The 14603-nt window shown below is 43.4% G+C and overlaps 1 protein-coding gene across 1 annotated transcript in view; it reads left to right on the top strand.

Annotated features, from left to right (window-relative positions):
• The first annotated feature begins 456 nt into the window (after positions 1-456).
• COL22A1 (collagen type XXII alpha 1 chain) overlaps positions 457-14603 on the top strand; it is a 237065-nt gene continuing 222918 nt past the window's right edge. The window contains exon 1 of the mRNA XM_080381170.1: positions 457-743. The gene's annotated coding sequence lies outside the window, so the exon portion shown is untranslated. The remainder of the gene's footprint in view (positions 744-14603) is intronic.

The raw sequence follows: 14603 nt of genomic DNA, 5'->3' as shown, positions 1-14603 counted from the left end.
CGGTCTCAGCCCCCGGATCTCTCAGTCCTGTCCCTTCCCCACCCCCGCCGAGTCCCTGTCCCCGTCCCCGGGCCGCCCCCCGCCCCGCCGCCCGCCGGCGGGGCCCGCAGCCCTCCCCGCCCAGCCCCTTCCCCTCCCCTCGCTCCTTAAACCCGCGGCCGCCGCGGCCCAGCCCCTCTCCCGCTCCGGCGCCCGGGCCGGCTCCCGCGGCCGCCGCGTCCCGCTGCCGCCCTGCCCTGCCCTGCCCTGCCCTGCCCTGCCGCCGGCCGGCTGCCCGCCCGCCCGCCGCTCGGATCGCCCCCCGTCCTTCCCCCCGTCCTTCCCCCCGTCCTTCCCCCCGTCCTTCCCCCTCCTTTCTCCTCTCCTCTCCTCTCCTCTCCTCTCCTCTCCTCTCCTCTCTCCATTCCCCCCCGCTCCGTTTCCCCCCGCCCCCCGGGGCGGCGGTGGCTGCCCAGAGGATGCAGCGTTTTGCCCATCCCCGCTCTGTCACCAGCATGTCCCCGTGAGCGCGCGTGTGCGCACGGGGGGTTCAGGAGGGGGGTGTCAGTGTGCCTGGCTGTGGCTGGCTGCGTGTCCGTGGGTCCCTGTGTGCGCTCCTGGCCCCGCACGCCCACCGCCCCCCCACCACAACCCCGTCCCGGCCGGGCTGCGGGCGGCTCCGCGTGCCCCGGCTGCGTGCTGAGCTGAGCGGGGCCCGGGCGCTGGGCACCAGTCCCCGCCTCGGTGGTGCTGTGCTTGTGCAGGTAAGAGGACATCTACGGGTTTACAAGCCTGGCACCCGGGGCACTGCGGCTGAACACAACCTTTGCTTTGTCCGTTTCTTTCCATTTTTTCCCTAGCGCAGACAGGCAGCTCAAGTTCAAAAGAAGAATTTTTTTTTTTTTTTTTTTTTTTTTTAAATAAGAGGACATGCAGGAACAGGATTTGTCTTTTACAAAGAAAATCCAGAAGGAACTGTGTTATGTTATTCTGAGTCTGGGTTTGTTTGTTCTTTCCTTATAGTCAACAAAGTTTTCAGCCCACAGTCTGCCTCGGCACCCGAATCAGGCCTGGCTCAGCCCTCCGGTTGTGCTTAGCAGATGCAGAGTGGGTTCACTGCAGGTGATAAAGTGGAGACGAGGGATGTGTAATGCCTTCATTGAGAAAAGCCGCTGAAAAAGTTCAGAGCTGACAGGACGTTTTCAGATGTGAAGGTTACATTACAATTACTGGGTTTAGGGTTGCTTCTCTTAATCTTGTATGCCTTGGGATTTTGACGACCTAACACCTTCTTGTATTCTGTCTATGTGACACTTTAGTTGCTATCAGTATGTGGGAATACTATGCTGTGTTAACAGGGTAATGTTTTCTTCAGTTCATGTTTATTACAACTGTGCTGTGCATCACTTTCTACCTATAGCCTCTAAGTCTTCCTCTAAGCTGCCTAATTCAGCAATTCCTTCTTGTCTGTATTCTTACAAAGCTAGTGTTCTTTTAAAAGTGTACTGACTGCTTCACAGCTGACACTTTACAGGCATTAGTATGCACACCGTGCTGTGCCTGTTTGCACGTATTTTGATTAAGACCTTAAAATAACACAGCCCATCTGCGCAGTGTGGACACTAATGGAATCATTCTCAGGATGATGCACCTGCAAAATCTATGTATGTAACTGTGTGCTTAATTTTCACCCAGGATTACTCTAGATGCATGCCTGAATCTCTTATTCTTTTACAATTGCCTGTTTAGAAATCTGATTTGTGGGAGTTTGTATAAATACTGAAGAATAAATATTAATTGATAAAATAGTAGGGGGAGTTTCTCAAATAGGTTAGGCAGACAATTGCAAGGTTTATTCCACTTTAAAAGCTTCATTACTTCTTTTTAAGAGTAGGTATATACTAATTTTTACTCAAGTTTCAGTCCTTCTACCAACTGTCATGCATATTTCCCAGTGTGATGCTGCTATTCTGAATATAGAAAGTTCATAGTCCACAGTTGGGATGATGCTCTGAAGTAATTTTCAGTAAGACGTATCAAGTACATGAAGAAATATTGTTAGAATTTACATCAGTGAAGTGTTTAGGAATGCTATTACAAAAGGAAGTTCTGAGCATGTATTGCAGATTCACTGTGTATCTTCAATAAGTGTGTTGTGTTGCTTCTAAGAGGCAGTGTGCTGTTTTGGGATCCTTTCTGGTGAAACTGAGGCTCAGTGAAGTTAAGAGTCCCATTCTGAACTTAGTGGGCAGCTGACCAACTGATGAATGTCACCTGGTTTAGGTTAGGATTACTGCAAGTACCTTGCAGAAGGGCAGTTCCCAATACATTGCAAAGCGAAGGGAAGAAACCACGTCTTCTGACTTCCCAAACAGCAGGTGATGTGCCATTCTCTTCTGGGATCAGTCTGGGGCCAAATCTTGCTTGTTGTACGAGTGCAGAGAGTATTCTATTTAAGTGTTTGTCTCTCAAATTTGAGTGAAACCAATGCCATGAATGAGAAGAGGCTTTAAGTTGGAATAGCGCATCTGATGGAGGACTTACTGTGAGGGAAGTATCGGTATGACTCATGAATATGACTCAGTGTGATGGAAGGACAAGGTCCCCAATGAGGACCTAATAAAGGAAAAATTAGCTGGAAAAATTAGTTTGTTTCTTTGGTCTGTGGGAAGCTTTTCCTGAGCTCAGAGACCCAGACAATGTGTGGGTGAGCGTGTCTGTAGCACCTATACATACACATAAGTCTTTTCTTGCTTCTGCTGATATTTCATGTCATTTTAGGGCAAGCATCCTTGCTACATGCTGGAGCTAGCTTTTGTTTCTGGCCTTTATGATACTGAAAATAATAGGAATAAAAGAACACTTTTATTTTCAGCATGTGATAACTTTCTTGCTAAAATACATTTCTGAGATTTCTTGGTAATTACCTTGGTTTCAAAGGATATTTCAATTTGTCATACTGCAACGCTTTCTTCTAAAACCTGTTTTGATTAATCACCGCTGGGTGATTGCAATTCCTCCCTTTTAAAAGCCATTCTTAAACTCTTCCCCTTTCTCATGATGAGGAGCAAAATCTTTAAGAAAAAACCTGCATCATATCAACGTCTGTCTGTACCACCACACCTGAGTAATATGGGTGGTACTGGGCAATTTCAGTTGTTCAGGCAGTGCCAAATTCCCCAATCTTTCTTAGATAAACTTAATTACATACTGTCTCTGATGACAGTGAAGTATCCCCTTCCAGCCTTTCCAACTCTGTTTTCCCTAGTGAGGAGGACGGGACAGTGCATTTCTACCTTTACAACTAGCCCTTTAGAGAGCAGCCATTCCTGCAGGTCTTTCTGTGGCCAAAGGAGTCTAAAGACAGGAATACTGGGTCCGTCTTGGATGCTGCTCGGTTTATATTAGGCACTACCACCTGTTACAAAGATGTTTTGGAGCATGACAGCTCCAGTTTTGGGAATGAGGAAAGGAGGAGACAGTATCTACAGAAATCACTAAACTGTAACTGAGGAATTGGGAACATATTTAGAAGTTTTTTTAAGAACAGGAAAAAAAGTAGGAAAATAAACATATGAGAAACTATCTAGTCATATTTGGACACCAGCTCACTGTTAATTTCCTCCATCATATACTTTATTTTACTTGATGTTTTTGTAATGGTTTGTTCCAGTTACTGTTGAAGGTTTTCTGGTCCCCTTCAATAGAAGTCACATCAGGCTTTTGAAGTTGGCATGAGTTGAGATGGCTCTGTCCCAGCTCAATTAGCAGAGCCAAGCAGAAGCATGTATTTTGTAGACAGAGAAACTTCTGCAAAGACCTCCCGTTGTGCTTCTGGAAGACTACTTAGATGTTTTAAGCTTGAAGTGGTCTGCTTAAGCTGCACTCAGACTTACATTTTCCTTGGCAAGCAAGTATGCAATCTTGTGAGGTAGTAAGTGATGACAATCATTTTAAAGATTTGCATTTCAAATTTGTTTTAAAAACACTGTTAGGTTTTGGGGTGTTTTTCAGGGGAGAGGAAGTGTTAGTCCTAATGATCTTGACTTATAAATGACATCATGGGTCAGTAAATTGAAGGCAAAGTTAAGGATTTTTGCCTCAACGTTGCAGCTAAAAGCCCATTGGGCTGTAGTCAGGGGTCGTGGATAAAGGATGTTGCTCTGGCGGATGTGCTGCACAGTCTGTAGCAAGTCAATGGCTCTGTGCAGTCAGTTCTTTCACCCATGAATGAGAGATAATATTAGAAGGAGGTCTTACGTTAACTGCAACATTGGGATCCTAAAAAAAAAAAAAAAAGAAAAGAAAAGGTGTTTTTTATTAGTTCAAAACATTCTGATTTTTTGTTAATTGAGCGATAGATTCTCTAATGGCCAGCAACATTTCCAGAATTCAAGCTGCAAAAAGAGACTAGCTGGATTCAGTTTTGGGGAAGTATGGTTTCATAGGATCGTCTAGGTTGGAAAAGACCTTTAAGATCATTGAGTCCAACTGTTAACCTAGCACTGCCAAGTCCACCATCAAACCATGTCCCTAAGCACCACTTCTACATGTCTTTTAGATACCTCCAGGTACTCAACCACCTGGGCAGCCTGTTCCAGTGCTTGACAAACCTTCGTGGGAAAGAAATTTTCCTGATATCCAATCAAAACCTCCCCTGGTATAACTTGAGGCCATTTCCTCTTAGTATATCAGTTCTTACTTAGGAGAAGAGACCAACACCCACCCTGGTACAACCTCCTTTCAGGTAGTTGTAGAGAGCAATAAGGTGTCTCTTTCCTGAGCCTCCTTTCCTCCAGGCTAAACAAATCCAGGTCCCTCAGCCACTCTTCACAAGACTTGTGCTCCAGACCCTTCACCAGCGTCACTGCCCTGCTCTGGACACGCTCCAGCACCTCAATGTCTGTCTTGCAGTGAGGGGCCCCAAACTGAACACATGATTCGAGGTGCGGCCTCACCAGTGCCCAGTACAGGGGGACAATCACTGCCCTGATCCTGCTGGCCACACTGTTTCAGATACAAGCCAGGATGCCATTGGCCTTCTTGGCCACCTGAGCACACTGCTGGCTCATGTTCAGCCAGTCATCAGCCAGCACCCCCAGGTCCTTTTCTGTCAGGCAGCTTTCCAGCCACCCTTCCCCAAACCTGTAGTTTTGTGGGGGGCTGTTGTGACCCAAGTGCAGGACCCAGCGCTGAGCCCTGTTGAATCTTGTGTCTGCTCACAGCTCCCATGGCAGCCAGCACCAGCAAGTGCAATTGGAATGACTTGTCATCTAACATCTTGCTTTCTTTCTGTCCTGGAAAATATCACTGGTGAAAAAATCTGACCACAGATTTTATATGGGGGAATGATGCCTTGGGAACCCAGATTTGCCCTGGCATGGCTCTAAAACCATGGAAGTGCAGTATAGGGCAGGCAGGTCCCCCTTTTATGCCTGGGACATATGCATGAAGCTCCCTTACTGACCATCTAGCCTACTTCCATGACTCTTGCAGTGTGTCTATACTCCAGAGGCTCAACAGAGACCTTATTGCTCTCTACAACTACCTGAAGTGTTAACAAAAATGACACGTCCCTCTATTCAGAGATAGTAATGTAACAGTGAGAACCCTACAACCCTTGTATTCCATCTCAGGACTTTTCCTTTCCTTTACATGATTTCCTTTGCACTTGCTGGTGCTGGCTGCCATGGGGGCTGTATGTAATGACCCCCAGACATGACCATCACAGCAGAGGAGCTTGGCTAGGGGTGTGGGGGGAAGTCTACACTGATTTCTTCTTCCCACTCTACTCCTGATGTCCGGCTCCACTGATTAGGCTGAAATATTTTATCATGTGAATATGATCTGCAAAACAGGACCAAGAGTTCTGGTTGAGGGAAAATTTACTTATTCATTCCTAGTCTGAATATGAGGGTGGGAGGGAGCTGGTAATATTTTCAGCATCACTAAAAGGTTGATGAAGATTAAATATCTGATACTCCACCTAGCAAGGAAAAAGTATGCAAATGTTATTATTGCCTTGAGAAAACCATTTCAGGATTGGCAGTAGGTGGGTAGATGGTGGATATATTACCTGCCAGGGACTTGTGGTATAGATTAGACATCTAATCTGGAGTGTGGGGAAAAAGAAACAACCCACCCCTCTAATGAACATTATTGTTATACAACAGATACGTTATTTCCTACTTGTTAGCGGAAAATTAATTTCACATCACAGGTGATGCAAGTAGTGAGATAGATTTTGTTTCCTTGTGCTGTTAGAAGCAATCTTGGTGGGGGGAGGAGGGGGGGGAGGGGGAGGGGGGGGGGGAGGAGAGTTTCTTTGCTTGGGAGCCTCAAAGTGGGCTGGGTTCCCATGCTTTATTATATTGAGGTTTTCATGACAGATAACCTTGTAGCTTTGTGTACAGTGACAAACAAGAGCTGAGATTTCTGGAAGTACTTTGACTTGAAAAGGCTTCTTCCTGTAAAACAGTATGAAAACTCTTTAAAAACTTCCCATTTCTTCACTAGTATGGAAGAAATTTAGCAATAAAGAGAGGGCAGGTGCCCGTGAGCCCTGGCACTTGCTTGCAAACCTTGCGCTACCGAAATAGCGAAGCAGCCCATCATGAGAGCACATTGCGGAGTTACAAGTCTCTCACCAAGGTGTATGTGGCCGCAGACCTGGCCAACAAGTGCAAAACCTGGAGATGATCTGGTTACATGTCACAAAGCTTTTCCAAGCTACGTTGGCCCTGACAATTCATTAGAAATGAATGAAATTGAGTTATGGCTCATATTTTGCAAGTGCTGTCAGTCCTGATTATGCAGTTGTCTAGATTTTGTTTGCTCAGGGAGTACTGCTATCACAGAGCTTATCTACTATGCAGTATACATATGTTATCCTTCCCCAGCTTACAGAATCTATTTACTTTGCATTGATTCAGTTCCTTAGAAATTAATCTTTGATTCTTTGCAAAATAGAAGGATCCATTGAGTTCAGTTTAAGCAACTTGATTTGATTATTGTTATGTCCTGAATATTGATTCTTAAGTGATTGTAATAAGAGATGCCAAAACTGCCATATTTCATATTGCATTTGAGGGGGATGTTTAAACCATTGACAGGTTTAAATATTTTTGGACTCTTTAATCTAAGCTTAGCCAACACTTGGTTGTGGTTTGACTGCTTATTACCCAAGGGCAATTTTTGTAGTGCTCTGTTTGTTTAACTGTGTTGAATTACGTGCCTATTGGCAGCATCCAGGTATTTCTTTCCAGAGAAACCAGATTTCTATTGATTGTCATAAAAAGAATTATTCTGCGTATCAATTGCAAAGATTTTATTTGAGCTGGAAAGTTTAGAGCTGAGGGGTACCAGGGGATTTCTGTTGGCTCCACATTTAGTATAAAACTAATTACCACTTGTATGATGGAACTTCAGTAATTCTAATTTCATCAGCAGATAAAGGATATGAATAATCTGCATGGACTTTATTGGTTATCACTGCAGTTCTTCTAAATGAAACAACAGCTGGTACCTATTTCAAAGTACTTCTTACACTGGGCATCCCTGCAACCCTTTATCCATTTCAGTGTAGGACACGTTTTTTCTCCACAATAAGTGGAATGCCCTAATGAAACTATAAGGTAGAAATGCAAAGGAACGTGTCGTTTTCAGTCCATTGTAGTGCTTGATAAAAGAAGTGTGCTCAGTGCTGGTCGTTGCACAGGATACCAGAAAATCTTCAGCAAACCCCGTTCACTAGATCTAGACAGGGCAGTCAGGCATGGTGGTTTTAACTCCTGACTGGGAAATTAATTCTGTACCTGAGAAGAGACAGCAAGGCACAGCCCTTCTGTGGCACCCGAAATTCATCCGATCCCTGCAAGCACTGGCCAAGCTCAGATCTGCTTCATTTATACAATCTGCTGCATTGCAGCCCAGGATGTTCCCAGTCTGAACATGGGACTTGACAATGTAGTTCTGCAATGGCCAGTGACTTCACATTCCTGCAGCAGGAAGAAAAAAAAAATCATTCTTTTTGTAAAGGAGACCACTTTAGCATATGTAATAAAACTGTTCACCCACTCTGGGAGGCTGGGGCAGGAGTGAATTGCTCATTCCCAACAGATGGGTTGACAACCTTTGTTCAAGTCTGACTCTTCATAAGCCACCTTGTGCTTGAGTTTTCACAGCAATTTCCCCTGTCCTGCTTTGCTGTTTTCTTATGGTACCACCTCTAGAGTATTTCTAAGAGTGTTCTTTATGTTTTCTGGGGCCTTTTCTTAATTATACGAGTAGGTACTTTTATGATTGATTCCTGAAATTAAAATGGTTTACAAGTGGGCTTATTTTAACCTTTTTTTCTGCCATTGCTTGGGTTTATTACTGAGTGCATTTTCTGTTCTTTTTTCATTCAAGTTATTTGTGTACTTCTGAGTAGTTTCTTGGTCTTTTTAATTCACCGTTCTGTCTATTTTATTGCCACCTTTGACTTTTTTTTCCCTTTCAGAAGATATCTCTATTGTCATATTTTCTTCCCTTAGCATCCTTTCCACTTCCCTTAGCAGCTGTTCCCAGACTATGGGCCATGACCCCTCGAAGGCTCTGGCAGTTATGAGTGGGCTATAAAATTAAGTTGCTAATTTTAGATGCGGCGACACAAGGAAGTTGGAGAAATGTTGCTTTCCAAGACACCCTCTGATCAAGCTGTATATAAAGAGAAATCACTTTTCCTTCAGCAGTTTCTGAGCTAAGACTGATAACAGCATGCAGCAAAACAGATAAAACATAAAATATCCTTATGCCAGATTCCACTGGTATGATAAATAACTTAAAAACTTTTACTGTTACTTCAAGCTCTCTGTATTTCCATATCTGTGGTTTTGCTCCCTGTCTCTCTCCCAAAGAGTATTTTTGAAGGTAATAACCCATGAAGGAGGTCCTGGCCAGTCAAGGAAGCCACAGAAGGAACTTGCAGGTACACTGAGTTTTGGTGAGTCTGTCCCCCTAGTTGAAAGACTTGCTGTCAGCTTTGTAGGTCTTCAGGATTCATAAGGAAAAAAATCTCAAACCAAGCCAAGAAAAAGCAGCACCAGAAATAAGCAGTAAGAACTCTGTGTTAACCAGTGTCACTTCTTCCTTAGCTGTACGCTTTTGCTTTTCTCTTCATCAATAACTTGAAAATACATCATATCATGGGCTGAATTCCCTTGAAGAATTGCCATGGCAAGTGGCATGGATGGGCATAGTCATGGGGCAATGGCTGTGCCACCCATTTATGTGGTGTTTAATCTCACCTGGGTCTGTGTGCCTCCAGCAGAGAGGCCAAGTATGTCTGGAGATGGGCCCTTTCTGCCCAGGATGGCATGATGGGTCACCTCACCTAGTTTTATGTCTCTGTTGGAAACTTTTCTGCTGAGCCAGATACCCCTCACTGCCTTTAGAAACGGTGAAGAAAAATAGGGAGGTTTTGCAGGATGATTCATCTGACCTGTTTGAAATGCATTACTCTCCTAGAACTGTCTGTTCCTCTCTATGGATTATAAAGGGCTGGTGGGTGGTTTACTGAAGTATAGACAACTACACTGTAAATCTCTGTGCCTGGACAGATGAATCTCCATCATTTCAATAAGGCTTCAGGGCATCACCTAGCGGGACTACATTCCCCACAGGCAGGCTGGGGGGGCATGGCTGTTGGCCAACATTCAGTGGCATCTCTCTTGCAATAAATTAGCACTGCAGAAAAGTTTTGTATTGAATGAAACTAGCAGTTTAGGTGAGCAGGAGGGTCCGGAACAGCTGTAGCAGGATGATGTGGGAATTTTATCCCAGGCTCTTTCAGGAGATCTGCAACATGACAGCAATGTGTAGCCAAGGGCTCCATCATCCATACAGATGATATAGGAAGATATAGGCCATTGTGACAGCACGTTGTCTTAAGAAAGCTGCTCTTTCCCTCCTTTAGGGTCCGGTGCAGAAGGGGGATCATGTTGGCTTTGGGGAATACTAGCTTTTGGGTTAATTTAGTTGTCCCCTGTGACCAATTTAAGACTTTACTGACATGAAGAAAGTTTTTCTCTTGCATTGAAATGAGCCAGCAAAAATAACTGCTGGAACATGGCGACAATTTTCTGTGAAACAAAAACATAAATGATGGTTTCACTTATTCCTGTTATAAATGGGATAATGTTTATTAATTCTGGTTTTTCATTAAGAGGCTCCACAGAGCATGGATTTTTCCATTGTCAGTCCTACGCTGCATGCAAAAATTGCCCTTTATCTATGAAGTCTCTCAATTAAATAACAGTATTATGAACACTCTTGATCCATGCCTAGGTGGGAGGATCCATGCCACTGTGCATACAGCTTTTCTGCCTCATTACCAGCTCTTCTTGTTTAGCTAACTTGTTTGCCTGATCAGACAAGCGCTAACTCTCTCTCTGTTCTGTGACACCATGCTGTATTGGATGACAACGAAGCAGATAGGAGAGTTTTTCTCCTTCAATACCCTCTGTAAGAATGGGGAGTGTGAGGAGGCCGTTAACACCTTTGGATCTTCTACAGCTGTGTACTCATGGGATTTGTGAAATCCTGTCTATTAGATTGTAAACTATTTTGGCACAAGGATCATGTCTGGTAAACAGGACACTCTTTGCTCCTGTCCCAGCAGAGATAATATGGGACAGGAGGGCTTTCCTTTTGGTGCAAGACCTGGACTGCTGGGCTGAGCTTAGTTCCTGCTCTGCCACAGGAATCTTATGCAAAACAAATTCTTCAGTGTCCAAGCCCCCGTCTGAAAAACTGGCATTTTAAAGACCAGCTGACAGGTGAAGAGCCTGGTTATAGCCCTTTTCTAATCCCTCCAGGACTGTTTTTAATTCAGTTCATAACAGAGACTTGCTGGGAGATGCATCCTGATGGAAGACTTGAGCCACGGTGGATTCTTGATGATCAGATGAGGGAGCATTTTATTTTAGGACTTAAAAAAAACTCACTTAGGATAGAGAAAATTGGAGGAGCTACCATGGGTAAATCATGGGTATTTCTTCAGGGCAGAGCCTGACTTTGAACTGTTCCCTGTCAGAATTTCCCAAGGTGCTGTAACAGGGACCATCACTGAAACAAGTTCTGAGGTGAAGATATACACAGTTATACTTCAGGAGACAAGCAGGCTGAAAGAAGAGCTGGGGAATGGATTTGTCCACCCCATCCCCACTCGTCCCACCATGTGCTCATGTTGTTTATTCACGGGCTAACTCCCCTTTCCTCCTGACGGCGCTTCTGACATTGCTTGGGAGCTGTGACAATGCCAGGAGCAGCACCCAGACTCCGGAGCAGGAGAAGGGTGACCAGGAGGGTCTCGTAGGTTTTACAGTAGGTTCCTGTTGTCTTTGTGGGTTTTAAAGACAGTCAGTTATCACCAGGTCATGCTTCTGGAATTACAGCTGTTTCGAGTGTGTTGCCTACTGCCAAGAGCAGCCTTCTTCCCAGGCATCTGGTTGATTATTGGGCTTGTTATGGCCTTTTAAAAACCACTTGTTTCCTATCGAAGCAGGACTGTCCTTTGGCCCTAGGAGTTGTGCTATCTTGTATTTTACTGGAGATGCTCTTTTTTAGCTTATGGTTTATCAAAAAAGACAAGCTTGTGGCCTTCCTGGAGAAGTCAAACTGAATCACAGAAGAGTCTCTGAATTTCATGCCCTGGGGTATAAAATCCCTCTGATATGTACCAGAAAAAGTTAAAAGAATTGGAATTAAAAGCTAAAATTTGCAGAAAGAGGTTGTCAAGTATTAGATACCAGGGGCAAATTTTCAAAAGATTTTGCTATAGTTTTCTAGGAGAAAGGAGAAATAGGGTACCCATATCTCATTAAATAAATAAATAAATAAATTAGCCTGATACGAAGGAGAATAAACACTTAAGCCTTCCATCAATGATGCCACTGAAGTGAAAGTCTTAAGATGCATTTGAAAATGTATCTTAATGGAAATGCTGCTTCCTTTGTTGAACATGTATAAGAACAGTGGCACGCATCTTTCTTTCAGTGCCTGCTTCTGTGCCATACGCTATGGGATCCCAAATCCCAAACTTTTAATGGGAAAAGTTGGTGATGAGATTTTCTGATTAGGTGGGAACTCAGGGATTGCTCAGGGATTACTTTATATCCAATTCTATATTTAAGGCACAGACTTCTCTTTCTCGAGGGTTCTTCATTGTATCACCTGAGTTTGGGGAAAGGCCTCTGACCTTGTTCACACTGATGTTTTCTTAGATAGTAAGAATCAATTCCTTGAGATATGGTTTAGATGATGCCTAAACAGAATGGGAAATAGAGATAGGAAAACTAATGCCATCTTTCCTATAGGTTTAATGCTTTCTGGGAATAAATCCATGAAGTATAAGAAGGGTTCTGTCACTAGCAATAGTTACGTGTGATTTAATCTTTCAACAGTGTATTTGGTGTTACACAGACTTAAGTGGAAAATGACCTGCAATTTATTGAGGCTTCTACCGTGCTGTCTTTATTTAGGGGCAGATTCTGTCATTCCAATAAAGAAATTATGGAGCGCTTTAATCTGCTAAGAGGTATGCTGAGATACCAGTGGGATTGTCTGAATATTGATCTTTTTGCAAGCTGTGTTATTAAATCAGCAGAGCTAGCAAAGACTGTAGTCATTTCTGAATCACTTACTTCGGGGTGTGGTATTTAATAAAAGACAATTACATTGGCTTCCACTGATGTGATGAATTTAGTAGGAACACTTGACGTACTAAACTTCATAACTTTTAAAATGCGCATAACTTTTCAACATGTATAACTTTTAAAATGCTTTCAATAATTATCATAATCTGTTCGATTAAAATTATGAGCAAAATATTTTTTTTAATTTGTCTATGACAAGTTATGAAAAAATAATGCACTCGGGCTGCTCTCTACAGCAAAAGCAGGTGAGCTAGAACATTTCTGGCAATATCCTTTCTAGGCAATTGCATCAGGAAATGCCTGAAATCACAGTCTAGAAACCACTGACCTGATTGCCAGGCTGCAATCTGAACTGAATGGGTATCTGCAAACACTGGTATGTTCCCCAGTACACAGATGCCAATACTGGGACCGGCACAGAGACCGGTGTATCTGTCTGCAGGTGAACGGGGTGTTAAGCAGTGCTTGTGTGATGTCCTGGGCCAGGCGGGAGGCGAGGGCAGACATTGCCCAAGCAGTAATCACGGGAGGCACTGCGGCAGGGATAGCCCTTCCTTACCGTCCTTCTCTTCTGCATTTGTGGTGGCTGTGAGGCTACTTTGGTCCCTGGGAGGGGTAGAGTAGATCCCAAGTTCTGCCCACATCCTGCCCATCCCTGCCTGTTTACTTGCAGTGCTGTAGCCTGCAAGAAAGGCATTCCTCTGCCGCAGGACAGAGCTCAGAAATAAGGTAGGTCTTAATGTGGCTAAGAGTCACGTGGTGGGAAAAATACTTCCCCCCCCCCCCTTCTTTTCCTAAGATGAGAAACAGGCTAATATAATCCAGTCCTAGATGAAATCTTTGCATTTTCTCTAGAAATGTTCCCTTTGCTGTGAGATTCACACTATGCAAAGGCAATTCTCCTATTTATAACTTGTGGTTGAAGAGAAGTCTCTCATTCAGTAGAAGAATCATCTTAGGGTAACTGCTGAATGGATTTAAATGCTTTGGTAACATATTTATTTTAAGACCTTGTCCTCTGCAGCAAGGTGGGTCAGCCTCAGCATCAGGGTCTGTGTGGCTTTATTCATACTTTGCACTTTTGCAATTCCACTGGGACTTGGTTTGGGTTTTTTTTTTTGCTGTTGATTTTGATTTTTCTTTTTTATTTACACTAATACATACAGTTGCATCTGCACATCAGGATAGAGCCAGGCTCTGAGATACCAGAGATTTGCTGCTATGAAAAAGTAATTGATTCCTGCTATTTGGAATCTGATGAAACTGAAATGTGTTAAGGTTGAATACTTAGCCTGCACTTGCATGATCTTTCCAATAACTCATGTTCCTTTGAAGTCGCTTCATTGTCCTGACTTTCCTGTTCTTGAACTGTTGCCAGTCAAACTGAGTCCTCCTGGTGTAATTTATAGGCAGCAGTCATAAAGATGACATTCGTACATTGGTATGTGGGGAAGAAATCTTTTTGCCTCTAGGATGTTATTAGGAACAAGATGAGAACTTGTGAATATTTTCCAGGTATCATAATGTTTTAATATAATGAAATATTGAATAACATTGGTGATAACATCACAGCAACATGTGGCAGAAGAATTAGCATTTCTCTTACACTGAAATACAGCTATCTTTGTTCTAGCTTAAGGTAAGTTGGACGTCAAAAATCTTAATGCTGAAACCTGTATTATAGCTTTTAATATTGTCTTTTGTCTTTTAATGCTTTCAACCTCAGAGGGACTTCACCTATGAAGTACACAAAAACAGGGAAAACAGTGGTCTCGTGGCTATCTTGTGGCATTTCTGTGGATATAACTGAATGCTTCATAAAAGTAATGGACTAGCTTTAATAAAAAGCATCCCAAAGCAAAGCTTTTAGAAGAAATCTACTAGTATGCTATGAAGGATGTTTTTGTGGGTTTTGGTTTGGTTTTCATG

The sequence above is a fragment of the Falco punctatus genome, assembly GCF_963210335.1.
Source record: "Falco punctatus genome assembly, chromosome: 3".
NCBI lineage: Eukaryota > Metazoa > Chordata > Aves > Falconiformes > Falconidae > Falco > Falco punctatus.
This window is presented reverse-complemented; position numbering and strand designations above follow the sequence as displayed.